The following is a 15,151-nucleotide window of genomic DNA, read 5'->3' on the forward strand; positions in this document are numbered from 1 at the left end:
GGGTGAGGAAATGGATCAGTCAAAAGCTTTGGCTGAAAGTCTTCAGAGACTTCATACTAAGCATGACACCCTTCAAGATCAACATAACACTCTCTTATCGGATCATGAGAAACTTTCTTATGAATTTCTTCAAAGAAAGCAAGACCTTGAGAAGCTAAGAGTGATTTATGAAGATCTTCAGAAGGAGTGCGATTCATTACTTGCTCAACAAATCAGCGCATCTCATGAAGAATTTGTCCTCCATGCTTGAAGTGCATTGAATGTGAATCTGCTAATTCTTCACGTGAATGTTCAAATGCTGCTAATGTTTCAAATTCTTCACATGCCTCTGCTATCACTAATTCCTCATCTGAGGACATTGCTAGTATCACTGACGATGCAGGGCTGAAGGAATTGTACACGACAGGCATGTACAAAAGCCTCAAAGGGCATCAGGCTCTTTGTGATGTGCTTAAAAAGCAGATCCTCAACAGGAACCCTAGGAAAGAGGGTATCGCCTTTGAGAGGAAACTAAATGTTGATGGTACATATTGGAAGCCTGAGCAGTACCCCAAAACTACATGGGTTGCTGCAAAGGGACCTCCAGTTGATCCATCTAACTTATCTGGATTTGCATGTGAATCTCCTCATTCTGATGATGAGTCAATTGACTCCAACTATAAACTGTTCAAAAATCAGAATGGTGAAGTATTTGCTAGATCTATTGGCACTAACTGCAGGAACGGCTCCCCTGTGAAGAAAATCTGGGTTCCCAAAAGATGCCTTGAAAATCTTCAGGTGAATGTCACCATGACGCCACCTGTGAAGAATAGGAACCCCAGATCAAATTCTTCATATGGACCAAATTCTTCATATGGATTTAAGTCCTCATACGGACCAAATTCCTCATATGGATCAAAGTCCTCATATGAACATCATCGTGCTAACCCGTCTGTTTCGCAGGGAAGATCTAAGGACTATGGATATGTGCATTATTCTTCAAATCATTATGTCCATAAGTCCTCGAAGAATTTCTCTGCTTACTCTTATGCTTACACTAACCCCTCTTATGTGAAACGAAATGGACTGGCTTCTACGCCATCCTTCTCGTATGGAGCTCGCAGAATGATGAACTCTTTGCCACCCCTTCAGATGTGGGTGGTGAAAAAAAGGAACTAATCTCTTTTGCAGGGTCAGGTCTCCAGACGCACATAATCGTCTGAAGAATTTGCTAGAGACCTGAGCATGCCTGAAAGGACGCAGGCTAATCATGAAGAAATGAACTTTCATTTCTCACGTCCTCATATTGCTTTATCAGTTCTTTTACTTGATGAAATTGATATGATGAATTGATGTCATATTCTTCACTGATGAAGTATAAGAGTTTGTAAGCTGCACTAATTCATCTGCAGGATGATCAACCCAAAGCCACTGAGTGGGTCCTCGATAGTGGATGTACAAACCACATGACTGGTGACAAGAATCTATTGATGGATGCTCCATTATCACCGTCACATCTGAAGCATATCAGCTTTGCTGACAAAGGCAAAAGTCAGGTATTGGGTCTAGGTAAGGTTGTTATTACAAAGGATCGACACATGGACAAAGTCATGCTTGTTGAGTCCTTAGGATACAACCTTATGTCTGCCTCAATGCTTTGTGATCTTGATATGGTTGTTGTCTTTGGCAAGTACCGTTGTGTTGTGGTTATGGAAGATGACAACACCAAAGTCTTCGAAGGCTTTAGGAGAGGAGACCTGTATATTGTTGATTTCTCTACAGGACCACAACCAGCCGTGTGCTTACTTGCAAAAGCTTCAGAAGGCTGGCTCTGGCATCGACGATTTGGTCATGCAGGCATGAGGAATTTGCACACGCTTGCAAAGAAGAAGCATGTCATTGGCATCGAGAATGTCAAATTCCTCAAGGATCACCTATGCGGAGCCTGTGAAGCTAGGAAGATGACCAAGGCCAAGCATCCAGCGAAGACTATCATGACCACCACTCGCCCATTTGAATTGCTTCACATGGATCTCTTTGGTCCTAATTATTATTCTGCTATCTCAAATGAAGCATCTCAATATGGCTTTGTTATTGTTGATGATTATTCTCGTTACACATGGGTACACCTTGTTACTTACAAACATGAAGTGCAGAAAGTCTTCAAATGATTTTCCTCGAGGGCTTCAACCAACTTTGGTGTGAAGATCAAGCACATCAGAAGTGACAATGGCACTGAGTTCAAGAATTCTGGTCTCGATGACTATCTTGATGAACTTGGTATTACTCATGAGTTATCTGCTCCTTACACTCCTCAGCAGAATGGCGTCGTGGAGCGCAAGCACAGGACTCTTGCTGAGATGGCTCGCACTATGCTTGATGAATACAAAACGCCTCGTCGTTTTTGGACTGAGGCAATTGATACTACGTGCCACATCATCAACAGAGTATATCTTCACAAATTCTTCAAAAAGACTGCCTATGAACTCCTCACCGATAAGAAACCCAACGTAAGTTATTTCAAAGTCTTCGGTGCTAAATGTTGGATTAGAGATCCTCATCACAACTCAAAATTTGCACCGAAAGCACATGAAGGTTTTATGCTTGGTTACGGAAAGGACTCGCACACCTACAGAGTCTTCAACAACGTTCTTCACAAAGTTGTTGAAACTGTAGATGTGCGGTTCGATGAAACTAATGGCTCGCAAAGAGAGCACCTACCTACTGTGATAGATGAACTAGCACCTGAGGAAACTATCAAGTTCAAGGCTACTGAGGATGTCATTCCTACTGAAGAATCTGCTGAAGAATTCATTCCAGAACATGAAGAACATTGAGCTAATGCACCTGAAGAAAATGGTGCTGAAGAAAACGCTGATCAAACTCTTCAACGACAACCAGCTCATCCTCGCATTGCAAAAGAAGTGCAAGTTGAAAAGATCATCAATGACATCAAAGCGCCAGGTCCTCTCACACGCTCAAAAGCTTCACATTTGTCTAACTTTTGTGGGCAGTATGCTTTTGTCTCTATTACAGAGCCCACTAAGGTAGATGAAGCATTTCTGGAGCCTGAGTGGATTCAGGCCATGCAAGAAGAATTACATCAGTTCGAGCTCAACAATGTCTAGGAACTGGTCAAACGTCCAGATCCTCGCAAGCACAATATCATCGGCACAAAGTGGATCTACCGCAACAAGCAAGATGAAAATGGCCTTGTTGTGAGGAATAAGGCACGGCTTGTAGCTCAAGGCTACACACAGGTTGAAGGAATTGATTTCGATGAAACTTTTGCACCGGTTGCTAGACTTGAGGCTATTCGCATATTACTTGCTTATGCTAACCATCATGATATCACTCTATATCAAATGGATGTGAAAAGTTCATTCCTCAATGGTAAGCTTGAGGAAGAAGTATATGTTGCTCAACCCCCAGGTTTTGAAGATCCAAAGAATCCTGACAAAGTCTTCAGACTCAACAAGGCCCTCTATGGCCTCAAGCAGGCCCCACGGGCTTGGTATGATACTTTGAAGGAACTCTTCATGAAGAAAGGCTTCAAACCCGGTTCACTCGACCCTACTCTTTTCACTAAATCTTATGATGGTGAATTGTTTGTGTGCCAAGTATATGTTGATGATATTATCTTTGGCTGTACTGACCAACGTTATAGTGATGAATTTGCCTATATGATGAGTGAAGAATATCAAATGTCTAGTATGGGAGATTTGAAATTTTTCTTAGGTCTTCAAATTCGTCAACAACACAATGGCATATTCATATCTCAGGAGAAATACCTCAAGGATGTACTGAGGAAGTTCGGCATGCAAGATTGCAAAGGCGTCAAAATTCCTATGCCCACAAATGGCCATTGTGCACTGATGAAAATGGTATTGACTTCGATCATAAGGTATACCGCTCCATGATAGGTTCCTTATTATACTTATGTGCATCTAGGCCAGATATAATGCTTAGTGTTTGCATGTGTGCCTGATTTCAAGCTGCACCGAAGGAATCACACCATAAGGTTGTGAAGCATATTCTTCGATATCTAGCTCACACACCAACACTTGGATTATGGTACCCCAAGGGCTCGGCTTTCGATCTTGTTGGATATTCTGACTCTGACTATGCTGGTGATCGTGTGGATCGCAAGTCAACATCTGGTACATGTCATTTCCTCGGACGATCTTTGGCCTGTTGGTCCTCGAAGAAACAGAACTGCGTATCACTATCTACTGCTGAAGCTGAGTACATTGTCGCTGGTTCTTGCTGTGCCCAATTGCTATGGATGAAGCAAACTCTCAAGGACTACGGCGTCAACATGAAGAATGTACCTCTCTTCTGTGACAATGAGAGTGCCATCAAGATTGCTCACAACCCAGTTCAGCACTCGAAGACAAAGCACATTTAGATTCGTCATCATTTTCTTCGTGATCATGTGTTGAAGGGCGACATTTCTATTGAGCATGTGAAGACTGAAGAACAGCTAGCTGATATCTTCACAAAGCCCTTGGATGAGAAGAGATTTAGCAAGTTGCGGTGTGAGCTAAATATCCTAGAATCTTCGAATGTTCTGTGAAAAGGACACTCATCCTAACACTTATGCAAAATTGATGACTTAGATGTGCAACACATGAAGAAATGTTTTACTTCAATCAATGAAGAATAACATTCTTAGTGTGAAGAAATTAATGAAGAATTTGATTCTCAGAACCCTACGATAATTGTACGCGGTGTCTGAAATCATCATTCTTATACGGTGGGTCACGCCACCACCAAAAGTTGAAATTCCTCAAATTATTCATATTCTTCAACTTTGCATAGTCTTCACTGGTTCCGTTGTTTTACTTCATTGGCTATATATATATATATATATATGAGTTTATGTCCTCTACAGCATTCACTTATTGCTAATTCTTCAAGTTGGTTTTCTCCTAAGTGAATGTGATCGGACCCTTCCCCTCTATGCTATACTCAACCCAATCTGTTCACAAATTCTTCATGTGCGTTCTATTTGAAACTCGTTCAAAATCTTCACTGTGTCCTTGTCAGCTGAAGAAATTGCGAACAGAACTTTAAAACTAATCTTATCCAAATTTTCGGTTTTGCCGCTCAAATCGTTCCGCATCCCACGATAAATTTTTAATTCACCCACGATCTTACATGATCTCCACTACACAGTACGTGGGTGACACATGTCGTGCGAAGGAGAAGGGTCAGGGGCACGTTCGTCCCAAATCTTCGGGCGAACAGTTTTACACTGCTACTATAAATACCCCCTCATACCTTCCTCACTTCCTTTACTCCGCTCGATCTCTCTCTCCCACTAGAGCTTCCCAAACCCTAGCGTCGCTGCTACTCCATCATCGCCGGTGAGGAGGAGCTTCACTGCCTCGACCTCGTCGTCGTCGTACTCGCGCCGACCGTGGAAATCTTCACCTCCGCCGCCATCGTAGACGTCTTCCTCCGTCAAGTTAGGGCGTGGAAGATCTACACCGACGAACTCCACTGTTTCACCTCACTGTTCGTCGTGTTCTTCATTCAGGGTAATTAAAAGTTACTTTTCCTGCCCTCTTTGATTCGAAGTTTCTCTACAAAATCTTCAAAGGTGTTTTATTCTTCAAATCTTCACACACTAAACACCTCACATGTCATCTGTTCTTGATTCGTTTCTCTAAGCATCATTTTTCTTCAAGATTCCTCAATTGTGTGGATCTTCGATCTATACAACTCTGGAACCTAAGACAAAGAACGCTTAGTGAAAATCTTCAAGACTCATCTGGTCAAATTCCTCAAACTTGTTCTTTTTGAAAAACCTTCTAAGAACGCATATGACCTCTCCAAATTCCTCGCAACTATATTCTGTTCACAGGTACACATGTCCGCTGCTGAATCACTAGGTTCTCATCAACTTAAATCATTTGCAGCGTTCCTCGAAGAAAAGTTGCATACTTCTTAAGAGAATTCAATTGTTCAAATTCCTCAACTGAAGAAAATGGCTGACGGTAAGAAGCCACAGAAGGGAGGAAAGAGGCCTAAGGTAAATACAGCATTTGAAATCCCTAATGACATATGTTCTGGGTACTGCACACCTACTGAGGAAACCAAGAATGAGCGCAAAGTGCGCATTCAGAAGATAGAGAAGAGATGGGCAAGAGAATGGAGGGAGTACAGATATGTCACTCCTAAGTATATGAAGAAATTCGCACTCAATCCTCCATGCCAAAGAGCTCCACTGGCACCTGGACAAATTGCTGATGCCACCAGCCTCAAGCGCGGTGAGGACTATCCTAATGAATGGGCCAAGCGCCAAGCCAAGCTGGCCAAGCAAGCCAGAGAAGCAGTGAGGAAATTCAATGAAGACTCTGCTGTGGCTGCTGCTGCCTCTGCTGAGGCCTCTGTCAAGCCGAGGAAATCCATGCCTAAGAAGCCTGCTCGTAAGCCAAGTGCTTCACCAACAGTGCCCTCACGGCCAAGTTCCTCAGCTGCGCCCTCACGGCCAGACTCTTCAAGGTCCTCACGACCAATCCCTCAAGCTGCTCCTTCAAAATTCTCAGCACCTCCTCCAAAGTCCTCAGCTGTTCCGACAAAGTCCTCAGCACCTGCGCATCTGGCCTCGTGCCAAAGGACTACAGGCATCTCCATTGCCTCTGGTGTCTCAACAAGCTCCTCAGCTGCACCAAATTCTTCATCTGGCCCCACTCTGCTGAAGACCAAGGCCACTGCTGGACGAGGTCCACGCCCAAGTCCTCAAAAGAAGCAAGTCGCTTTCCAAGTGTCGTCTGAAGAAGATGAAGCTGATGATGATGAACTTGTAGAAATCATCAAAGACAGACAAGTTAGGGCCGCTAGAGCCAAAGGCACACCTGTGCCACTACTTTTGGATCCCAAGCTGATCCTCGCCTACATTGATCTCTGGCACAAGGACCCAAATACTCCTATGCCTGACTTCAAGCTGACGCCTGGTCAAAATCACATGCTGACTCATTTCATCCAAGAGGAGAAATGGAAATATGATCAGGCTAGGCAGATCAAGAAGGCCCAGTATAGAAAGGAGAAATATCTGAAGAACAACGTTGTCACTATGACAACTGATGAACTTGTAAAAATCCAATCTGAAATCAAAACCCTCAGCGATGACTTCAAAGCCTACTATGCTGATTGGCAAGGAGCCAAAGTTAGATTTGTAAAGATAACTGAACAGTTCACTTCAAATGTTGCTGCCCCAACGCAACAGGAAATTCCTCAGGCTGAAGCATCTGCTCAGCCGACTGAAGAACATGCCAGCACCGCTGATGACAATCAGGCTGCTGAAGAAAATGTGAGTTCCAGGGCTGATGACTGCATTCCAGCCACTGAAGAAATTGCCAGGGCACCCACTAGTGGTGTGCCTGAAGAAACTGAAGAACTCAGGGCAACTGCATCAGTTGTGCCTGAAGAAAATCAACCAGATTCCTCAGCTGCTCCTGCACCAACTTCAACTCCAATCCTTCCATCTGCATCAGATGTGAAGAAGACCAAGGCTGCAGAGCGTGCTGCAGTGAAGAAAAGGAAAGCATCAGCTGCTTCAAATTCTTCAGCTCCGAAGAAAATGAAGCCTATGACAAGTTCATTTGCACATCCGATTGATGTTGTTCCCATCTCAACCAGGCCATCAAAGGACCTTGTTCCTTTTGATGAACAATATGTGATCCCCAGCGGATCTGATGAAGAAACTCCTTCTGCTTCTTCGTCTGAACCGTTGGATGAAGAAATTGAAGTGGATGTGATCCTTTCAACACCTATCATCTCCTCGCCCATGCCTCAGTTCACAGCTGAAGAGGCTGGCGTTGAAGAAATGGAAGATGAAGATGTGGACATTGGCTGCTCCACACCCGTAATCAGTGATGAATTCTGGGAAAGTCAGCATCCAAACTCTCCAATGTTCACCCCTCTATAGCAAATTCCTCAGTCCCCCACACAAACTGTTCACATGGGCTCTGAAGAAACTCATCCCACTGCATCTGTCCATGAGGAAATTCCAGCCACTAGCGCTGAAGAAACTGCTGCTGCTGAATAACCAACTACGCAGACTGCCACTGAGGAAGAACCAGAAATTCCTCAGCCTGAAGAACCTGCGATTGAGATTCCTGAGGTCGTGATGCAACTCACTGACACTACTCTGCCAAAGCCAAAGGATCCATTCTCATGCAAGCAAAAGTTCAAGGCTGATGATTTCTTCGGCGAGCACGTATTCTTCGAAGATTACAACCCATATGACTCTCCTCGCATTAGGAAGAGGCGTTTCTGGACTACTAGTCAAGCCAATTTCTATTCCTCAGTGCTGTTCAACAAGGAGAAGATTTTCTACCATGAGCATATTCCTCACGTGGATATGGAATCTCTGCCGTGCTTCGCACCAGTCCTTAGTGTTCTTCACGATGCTGGACTACTCAATTTTTGCTCTGACATCTGCGATTGGAATGAAGAACTGATTCTTCAATTCTATGCAACGCTGCACATCACCAGAAATGTTGAAGATGTGAATTCATGGGTGCTGGACTCGATGTCTGAAAACACTCACTACACCGCACCAGCCTCTGAATTGCTTCGTGCTCTACCACTCAGTCCTCCCCTTGAAGAAGCTCGCTACATCTACAGTGAACCTGAGCTCACACATCACTACATGCAAGTGCTGATGAAGCCTTTGAAACCAGGTCAGACACCACGAACAAAATTCCTCATGAAGGAATTGTTGTACGTGCCCAAAACTGTCTATCGTATTCTTACGACGACAATCAGTCCTATCAAAGGCCACGACTCATCTGATGAGGAAATTGTTGGCATGATGAAGAATCTGGTATTCAACATCGTTCATGGCATTCCTGTCAACTATCACGATTTCTTCATGAGGACTATGGCCAATGTTGCACTATCTCCGTTTGAGCTGAAGCCTTATGCACCTTGGATCATGAGATTCCTCAGGACAAGGTCTTCACTCAACTACAAAGCTAATTTCCAGAATCATCTCAGCTACTTGCCCCCAATTGAAGTCCTCAAGCAGACATATTCCTCAGTTGATGGAAAGGGCAAGGCACCAGCTGTAATTGATGAAGGCATTCGTCCATTGGATGGTCAGTTTCGCAAAGCTGCATCTTATTCCACCAATGATGACTCTGCCACACATGACTCTGCCAATGCTCCCAAGTCCACTCCTCAAGCCACTGCTCCGCGCGTGATGATAGACCGTGAACTTCTGCTTAGTCTTCACCAGAAGGTGGATCGAAATCACAAATGGGTTAAGCGTCAGTTTGGTTCACTTCTTCACAACATGACTGCCACACACAATGCAGTGAAGAAAAACCACTACTACCTCCATCAAGTCTTCGGTCGCACCTGGGCAATCCTGCCACATCTGTATGGTGAAGAAGATCTGAAGAACATGGGTCTTAATGAAGATTTTGACTGGTCTGCACCTCCACCGAAGAAATTCAAGAAGGACAAGGTTCCTTCTCTGGTGGCCAGCTCATATTCTTCATCGCGCGACACTGATGAACATGAAGATTTAGACGACACTGCGGCAGACCCTACATCAACCAACGACCCCAACAATGCTGGCGCTCCTTCATCAACTTGATTATCTTCAGGGGCGTTAGTCCTCAGTTTCGATCCTTTTGGTCATTTGATGACAAAGGGGGAGAAATTTGAGTTAGTCTTCAAGCGGGTCTATTTTATCGCCCATATACAATGTTTTTTTGCTAAGTTACAACTCTCGTTCTTCTGACACTTTATTGGATCGAGTTGTAATCTTAAACCCGATGGTGCTCTGATACTTTTGATGCACTGTGCTCTGACACTCTTGATGCACTATTCTGCATGCTTATTCCTCGTTGATATTATTGCACGCATGCTGAATTTCATCAGGCACCATATTTCATCATGCATTTCAAATTCTTCATATTATATGTTAAATGCGTGTATGAATTACAAGATATAGGGGGAGATCTCCATGATTCAACTCTTCAAGTGTGCATTGCTTCAAAAGCAAATTCCTCACTATGCACATCTTCAGGGGGAGTTCTTCTATATCTTGCAATCAAATTCCTCAATATCAGTATTTACACTTCATATGTTTATCCCCGTTGAAAACTTAACCTATATTGTCATCAATCACCAAAAAGGGGAGATTGTAAGTGCATCTAGTGCCCCTTAGTGATTTTGGTGCATTGAAAAGTTATAGGTTAAGGGACTAATGCGTGTGTGAGTGTACACAGGTCTATAAGTCTATGAGGAGTTTGATATTTACAGGACAAATCGACCCCTAAAAATGAATATCTTCGACTGAAGATTTTGGTATTTCTGAAGACTTTCATGAAGACTTTGAAAGTGAAGAAATTGGTGTGTCCGTGAAGACTTGATATTCATGCGAGAAATATGAAGCTTGAAGACTTTCGTTTTCATAGTTTTGTTTTTCTCTTTCTTGAGTCATAGGAAACACCGTACTGTTAAAGGGGGTCAAGGAAATACTAAGGAAAAATTTCCATGTGATGCTCAACTCAAAATCCTACACCTACCAATCCCTTCGAGTGAAGCCATTGGAAATCTCATACAGTTCAGTCAATTTCTTAAGTGGCAGAGACGAAGTTCTTCTGGTCTATGAGGAATTTGTCCTGACTGAGGAGTTAGGAATTCGCCAGTGCAGATTGCCTACACAGTGAGGAACATGATAGCCCTGAGGATTTTGGTACTCAAAATTCCGACCATTGTTGTGCTATGCGCCAGCTGTTCCAAAATATCTATCCACCTAATGGTCATATCATTGAAGGGCATTTATGTCTTGTCACGTCGGGCTGCTCCCTAGGCTATAAATAGCCGCCCCCTACAACCACTGGCTGGTTGAGTCTGCTCCGAGAGAAACCGACACTTATCATTTGAGAGCAACCCATCCTCCGAGGACTTTGAGCGAAAATCATCAAGTGAGCAAAAACCCAAAAACCCAAAACCCAAACACCTACAAACCCCAAGTGATTGAGCATCACTGAAGAGATTGATCCTGCGTGGATCCGACGCTTGTTACCTTTGAAGACTGTGCTTCTTCCAGACGGTTAGGCGTCATGGTCTAGAGCATCCAAGAGGAATTGTGGATCGCCGGGTGACCAAGTTTGTGAAGGTTTGGAAGTCGCCTGAAGACTTACCACGAGTGATTGGATGAGGTCTGTGTGACCTTAGTTCAAGGAGAATACGGTGAGGACTGGGTGTCTTGGACTAAGTGTCCTTGACTGGGTGTCCGGGACTGTGTGTCCTCGAGTTTAAATACTCAGCCGCTCCAACCAGACGTACAACTGAGACAGCAGTTGGAACTGGTCTACCAAATCATTGTCTTCACCGAGCTTACTGGTTCTATTTCCTCAACTCTTTCATTTCCTCATAACTGTGTTGTATGTTTGTTCATATCTGTGTTAGAAGACCTTGACTGAAGACTTTCTCAATTTCCTCAGTTTAATTTCTTCAGTCTGTTTGTCTTCATCCTGTGTTATCCTGTGATTACGCTTCCTGTACTCTGTGCCTGTCTTCATTTCATCATGATGACTATGCTTGTATTATGTTATGTTTACCTTTGAGTACTTATTCCGCTGCTAGTAGTTCTTCGCTAAGGAATTTCCTCAACGGCAGATTCCTCAGTGAAGAATTTCATAAAAATCGCCTATTCACCCCCCTCTAGTCGATATAACGCACTTTCACGTTTCCTACTAGTGCACCTCCCAGCCATCCTAAGGACTGGAACCTGACTTAGTTCTATTGCAAAGATACCTCCCCTGAAGGCAAAAATCATCTGCCGGGTTACCTCGAAAGCCGGCTTAGCAACGGGCATCCACTCCCAGAGCTGATCAGTACAGAAGAACGGGCCAAGTATATGCCCATTTTTTCAAAGGTCAGAGCCTTGATGGACAATGGTCCAACTGGAGTCGATCTGGTTCGTTGTAGGGTCGCATCGAGGATCTTGCCCTTAAGCCGTCGGTCCATCTTAATATGCGAGTATACCGACAACGTCAAAGATCCGTTGCATTACTCTTCAATCCGTCTAGATGATAATAGATCAACGACATGATTAAGACCCTACTCAACGAGAGCCTAGAAACTTGCAGCAAGGTGGGGATAAACCCCTTTTGCACCCTCAACAAGCCGCCAGCTGTAAGTATTTTCAAGCTATTTTCACAAACTCATTATTTGTCAATATGTCTTCTCATTATTACTTAAACCTTTTGCAAGCCGACTCCCCCTTCTAGAGCAAGAAGCTTCAGGATAAGCTGGCCAAGAAGACCAGGACAAATAATAAGGCTCCCAAGAAGCCTGCCAAGAAGAAAACGAACACCACAGAGCTATTTGCTTTGAATGACGATGAGTCAGAGGTAGAACTTGACTCCCTTGGCTCTTTCTTTATACACCTTATTGATGTTGAAAACTATTAGGATGACGCGAAAGGAAGTTAGGTGAATGTTTAAGAGGTAACTATCCTATCCTCCGACTCAGAACCTCTCACAAGAAAAAAAGTTCGTCAAGCGAGCCGGAAAGTAAGATTTTCTCACCCTTTAGCTTACTTAGATCCCAACTTTATTTTGAAGAAATAGCAGCATGAAGCCCGCCGCACAACCCAGAACAGTGGAGGTGGAGAACTTTCCTCCGGTTTATCTAACACACCGGCTCCCCGCAAACGCCGGAAAGAGGTACCACAAAACCCAATCTCTTTTTATCCAAAAGTGGGTCTTATACGCCAACTACTTAATTCGTCTAATTCAACTTATCAGGGAACTCCTCATTCTTCATCCGGTGACTCCACTTGGACTCGGGTCCCTCTTTTCAAAAACGTACCCGGGTAAAAACTTTAAGCTTGTTTGCTTCAACACTTACTCAATTGAAATACAAATCTTGTCATGTCTTTTTATTTTAAGTGTTATGGCCAAACCCAGCAAGAAGCTGGTGAATAAACCGGCTGAAGATCCCAAAACTGCTGACCCGGAGAAGCAGACAATATCTAAATCTTTGCATCAAACATCTGAAGCAGCCATTGATGATCCGCCGCTAGAGGAGCACCCTGTCACCATGGACTCCATGGATGCTGACCCGGCTCATGCTAAGCCGCCTAGTCTGCTCAGCCGTCTTAAGAAACTGAAGATGTAATAGTTACTGGGATGGCTTACACAGCTCCAAGCAACCCCACTATCCTTTCCAAACATAGCGCCAAGGAAGAATTCTCCGTTGCTGACAAAGGGCAAATGGAAACTGGATTTGGAGAGTTATGCCCAGTTCAATGCACATGAGATTCATGCGGGCTATCTAAACCGCCTTCACACCAGCCGTGATTTTGAACCCGGGCTAGTTATCCTAATGAAAGAGAGCTTTAAGGTATGCATTAACAACCCTTTTCATATAAATATATATCTGTCAGCCGCCAAGTCTACTGAATATGAAAGAATTCAATATGATGTAGACTTAGATAGCCTCTCTGATCTTGTAGATACTCCACACCATTTTCTAAAAAGAAAAATGAGTAGTCCCCAAGGGCCGGCTTAAACTAAAAGATTAAGCTGGGACTTCAAATTGTAATCCTCAATTTCACACATGTAGCCCCCAAGGGTTGGCTTAAACTGGGAAGTTAAAGCGGGACTTGAACTTGTAGTGCTCAACTTTGCACATGTAGCCCCGAAGGGTCGGCATAAACTGGGAAGTTAAGCTAGGATTTATCACCATATTTATGAACAAATCCAAATATGTAGCCCCCATGAACCGGCTATAGTTGTAGAAATTTAGCCGGGTCATCATAGAGTTGTCTTCAGAAAGAGCAATGTACATTAGCCCCCAAGTTCCTAGTAAAATACTTGTATTATGCTTGGGACTTTAAATAATTTATTATCATAACCACATTCTGCTGCTCAACCTCCTTATCTGGCAGGCTTAATTAAACATGAAAGAATCTCAAGTGGTGGATCTGCTGCAGAACATCCAAACCCAGCAATCTGAAACTTCCAAGGCAAAATCAGAGCTGAGGACCGCATTGGAGGACATTGAGAAGCTGAAGAAGGCTTTTAGCACGTAGAGAAATGGTTGGAGCATTGAAAAGGCGGCTCTGTTAAAATGAGCGGAAGATGCTGAAGCTGCTCTTAAGCCGGTGACTGATGAGTTATCTGGCTTCAAGTAACATTGTACTTCAACCTTTCACCACCAATGTGTAACAAATCAGTTGCCGGTTTATCAATATCTTTGCTAATGCAGGCCCTAGGATTTCCCACCTTGGCTCAGACATGCACATGAAGCTGAAAGCCGCCTACACTCTTATGGAACAATTATACACCAGCGCACAACGAGCTATAGCTACCATCTCTTATACCAAACAGCCACCTTCTCTTATCAGAGAAACACTGGACAAGCTGTCAGTTGTACCCCAAAGGGTAGAAGAGATAAAACGGCTAGCCGCCAGAGCTGGCGTCATCACTGCCCTGAGCCGGGCCAAGGCATGGCAAGCAGAGCTTGACCTAGAGGATTTGGCTACTGGCTGCCCAAGCTTAAAAGAAGATGGGTCTCCCTTCACTACCGAGGACTTCACCAAAATTGTAAGGGAGATGCGACCTTTTGGCAAGAAAGCTGGCTGAGGAATCTGAACTTTCCATGTATCAGGCGGCTTATACGATTTAAAATGAAAAACTGAAAGCGCCGGTTTATCCCGTGATGGATCTTATTCCTCCAACACGTAAGCACACTTTCGCTCTTGATATTGATCCATCCATGCTCATAGATGACGAGCCTGTATTCAAAGCCGTAACTTGCGTGAATTGGACATCACCTGATTTCCAGCCAGTGGAGGAAGTGGAAGAACCGGTGCTGGATAAACCAGAAGCTTCAACCCAGCAAGAACAAGGCAACTGAGCCATAAGGTGGCTCCGAGACTGCCTCCCGGCTCTTCTTGAGAAAACAGTTAATCATTTGGGCTTGGGAAGCCATGTAATAGGGTAGTAAAAACAATGATCTGCATGCCATCGTGCATGTTTATTTGCACAATACTTTGAATCGCCGAACTGATGTTGAAGATCTGCTGCTTATGCTCATAAATGTTTATCAATCACGCAGATCATATTGTCATAATCTCTGTACACAAGAAAATAGTATGTGCCCTGGCGGGTCATGCCAGGGCGCGCCATGA

This window comes from Triticum urartu, chromosome 3A, assembly GCF_056163025.1.
Source record: "Triticum urartu cultivar PI428250 chromosome 3A, HENAU_Tu73, whole genome shotgun sequence".
Taxonomy (NCBI): domain Eukaryota; kingdom Viridiplantae; phylum Streptophyta; class Magnoliopsida; order Poales; family Poaceae; genus Triticum; species Triticum urartu.